Below are 4,168 nucleotides of genomic sequence, written 5' to 3'. Positions count from 1 at the left end.
GAAGGGGATTATAGTCAGTGTAATGAAACAGAATATATGATTTGTTAAATGTAAAACTGATGATATGCCCTGTAAACTTTCACTGAATCCACAATAAAAACCTTTTTTTAAAAAAAGCATTAATGGGCAGAGGCAGAAGCAATGCGGAGGAAACGGGAGTGACCCAAGAACACTGGCTGCACCATGAGCCTCCTCAACAAGCCCAAGAGTGAGCGGACTCCGGAAGAGCTGCAGAAGCGGGAGGAGGAGGAGTTTAACACCCTGCCCCTGTGGGTGTTCCCGCAGTCTGTCAAGAACAACACCCAAGTGCTCATCAACAATCGCAACAAGAAGAAGGTGCTGGGAGGCGTCAAGGCTTACGACAGACACTACCACATGGCGCTGGAGAATGTGAGAGAGATGTGGACCCAAATCCCCAAGAGTGGCAAAGGCAAGAAGAAGTTTAAGGCCGTCAACAAGGACCGCTACATCTCCATGATGTTCCTAGGTGGGGACTGTGTCATTATGGTCCTGAGGAACTCACTCATCGCCGGCAAGTAGGGGCCCAAAGCCGCCTCCCACCACCCCGTGAAGACCTGCCCTGTGTTGAGAACAATAAAGTCCTTGTGGTGTTTGTTTTTTTTTTTTTACTAAAAAAAAAAAAAAAAAGCATTTTTGATAATGAGACATGGATTCATCACTATGTGCCCAGTAGTACACAGCATAGTATAGAATGGAAACATCCTTAGTCGCTGATCTAGAAAAAGTTCAAAAGTCAACCATCCGCTGGAAAATTGATAGTTTCAGTTTTCTGGCATTTTCAAGGGCCACTATTGGAACACTAACAGTGCTCATTGCTGTGAAATGTTTACTGAAGAACTGAACTAAACTTCGGATTAAAAGCAGAGGACTGCTATCCAAGGGTGCTGTGATCTTGCATCACAATGCACATTCCACACTCCTCTACTCACACTGTTGACACTTGGTTTTGAGGTGTTAAAGCATCCTCCCTATAATCTGGAAACAAAGAAGGCTATACAACACTGTTCTATAGAAAAAAAAATACTATGAGTTGTAATATATCTGTTTGGTTCCCTGAAAATAGTCCTTTGAGGACCAAAATTCACCTCTGATGAAGAAGTTCAGACAGCAGTGCATTTGTGCCTTGAAGCTCAACCTAAAACATTTTTTACTAAGGGAATATGAAAGCTTGTTGGCAGATGGACAAAGTATATTGAAAAGCAATGAGATTGTCAAAAAAATGATGCATTTGTCTTTTCTAAAAGTTGATTAAAATAAGTTCTACAGTTAAAATGTATGTAATTTTGACTCATCCTCATATATAGTTCCAAAAATATGCTGTGTCCATATTCGATATGCAGACATATCAATTGGAGGTGGTGGTGGTTATGTGTCATGGAGTTGGTTCCAACTCATAGCTGCCCTGTATAGGGTTTCTGAGGCTATATATCTTTACTAGAGCAGAAAGACTCATCTATCTCCCAAGGTGTTGCTGACAGTCACCTGTGGCTGTCAGTCCATTTATCAAACCCCATTATGCTACCAAAGTTCCTTGATGGTTGTTGTTGTTAAGTGCTGTTGAGTCAATTCCAACCCACAGTAACCCTGTACAAGGTTTCCAAGAAGCAGGTGGTGAGTTTGAACTGATGACCTTGTGTTTCAAAGTCCTATGCTTATCTTACAGAGTCACACCCAGAGTTCAATATATAGATTTGTTGTTGCTGTTGTTAAGTGCCTTCGAGTTGGTTCATACTCATAGCAACTCTATATAGAGTTTCCAAAGAGCTCTGGTGAGCTAGAGAGGCTAAACTGACCTTACAGTCCAGCACATTAACTCGCAGTGCCACACCAGGACCCCAGAAGTCACATAAGTTTGGAAGAAATATACTATTGTGCATGGTACAACAGAGTGGTTAAAAGAAAAAAAACAAGAAAAAACAAAACAAGAAATCAAAGGGCTTTCTTCAAAAAAGAAAGAGAACAAACTCGTCCATTATGTATGTTGTCATAGTATTTCCACAATCAGTCCTACGTGATGAAGTGAAATAGGACCAAAATGGATATAAACATAATTGAAAAATAGAGCATAATAAATCAACATAAAACAATTCTCAAGCTATGAAAATGACTTAGTCTCTATTTAAAAAAATAATAATTTTCTTTTGATTAGCTGGCCATTTTCCCCCCTGTGCTTACACTGAGAGATATCTATCAGCATTGCAAAGTACTAATTGTAATGAAACAATAATTAAACCATCTGTTACTAATAAAGAAAAAGACAGATGGATAGTTGAAACAAAGTAGTCTTGAAAAACACTGTCCCATAGAAAAAAAATCTATGGTTTGCAACATATTTATTAAAGAAAAAAAAAAGTGTTATTTAAGACCCAGGATTGGGCTATTTCGATTACAGATAATGGTATTATACACTCAGATAACAGCAAATTTCATGCATCCCTTTCAGATTTTTACAAAATAAATAGATGAATTAATTTTAAGTTATAAAGTAAAAAATACATAGGTAATCTATCATCATAAAATAATGAAATGGCTGAATATAAAACAGAACAAAAGCATCCTGAAAAGAGCACACTGAAATTAAGACAAAGATGAGCTGTTTGAAAACCAGTTGATCTAAGAAATTTGTGTTCGTAGAAATAAAACCTTCTATTTTTTTATCTAACTTGGTAATAATGCATACAATAACAATGATAAAACAGAGGAAACAGTTATAGCAAATATTCTAATTTTTCAGTGATCTCAAAAATACTGAAGACAAAAAAGTAAAATTGATAAATAAATTGTTGTTTGTTGCTAAGTGCCGTCGAGTCGGTTCCGACCCATAGCGACCCTGTACAGGGTTTCCGAGGGTGTAAATCCTTATGGGAGTAGAAAGCCTCATCTTTCTCCCACGGAGCAGCAGGTAGTTTTGAACCACTGACCTTAAGGTTCGCAGCCCGATTCATAACCACTACGCTACCAGAGATAAATAAATAGGAAGGAGAAAAAGATTTGCTTACAAAAGAAAGCTTATAAGTACACCATATTTAAGCATTTTAAACAATTTTGACTCAAAAGAATTTGTAAGGATGGATATATAATTAAGAATGATGTAATATTCATTTTTTGAGAATAAACTAAGCAATTATTTTTTTTAAAGTGTGTCCAATAATTAAGGTTGTTCCTTAAGTAATGTAACAAATTTGTAGAATATTTTAAAAATATTTGTATGAGAACAGGCATAAAAATTATACAACATATTTTTCTTTTTAACAGAATAATTAAAAGCATAAAAACTCCCAACAAAAAAGTAGAATATAAAAACATGATGAAAGTTATTACTACAAGCTGAATGAAGAAAGTCAGCAACTTTAGGATAGTCCCTGTATGGTATCAATAGTTACTGCTCTTGACTGCTGACAGTTTGGTAGATCAAATCCATCCAAATGTCAAAATTGAAATTGAGAAGAAATTTTTAAAATTGTTTGATATAGTAAAACTTGAACATCTTTTGGCCTTTTAAACTATCACTCTGGACACAAAATTGTAACATTAAAATTATACAGGTTATGTTGACATATTTCCACCATAGTATTTATATAATATGCTAATTATATGATCTGATCTGAGTGTCAAATGAAATTTTGTCTCATTTGGATCAATTCAATCCAGACCATATTTGAAAAAAAATTATGATTAATTTTCCTATTTCAAAATTATAAATTTATCTAATGCTAATGGAGTCCAAGGAGTCCTGGTGTGGTGCTGTGGGCTAATGTGTCAGACTGCAAAGTCATTTGGATTGCAAGGTCAGTGGTTCAAGCTCACCAGTTGCTCCTTGGAAACCCTATACATGGTCACTATTGGTTGAAATCGACTTGATGGCACTTAACAACAACAATAATTATCATTGGTTAGTAAATGTATTGCTAATCAAATAACTTTTTAAATGCAGTACAACTACATAAATTCAGAATGAATACTAAATAGTCTGTATTTTAAAATTACTTTTTTTTTTCCTTAAATGATTTATTGTGAATTATGTGACAGTTTACATGGGAGAACATTAGTTTTACATTCATTCTATCCTATATCGTCTCATTGCCATTGTTACAATCCCTTCCGTGCAATCCTTCCCCCGTGCCCCCCAGGTCTTCAGCACACAGTC

At 35.7% G+C, this 4,168-nt stretch overlaps 1 pseudogene; it reads left to right on the top strand.

The window, feature by feature from the left end:
* The first annotated feature begins 183 nt into the window (after nucleotides 1-183).
* Nucleotides 184-540, top strand: LOC102839786 (annotated as a pseudogene).
* The last annotated feature ends 3,628 nt before the right edge of the window (nucleotides 541-4,168 follow it).

The sequence above is a fragment of the Chrysochloris asiatica genome, unplaced genomic scaffold, assembly GCF_000296735.1.
Source record: "Chrysochloris asiatica unplaced genomic scaffold, ChrAsi1.0 scaffold00021, whole genome shotgun sequence".
Classification (NCBI taxonomy): Eukaryota; Metazoa; Chordata; class Mammalia; order Afrosoricida; family Chrysochloridae; genus Chrysochloris; species Chrysochloris asiatica.
The sequence above is the reverse complement of the archived record's forward strand: the minus strand, read 5'-3'. Positions and strand labels throughout refer to the sequence as shown.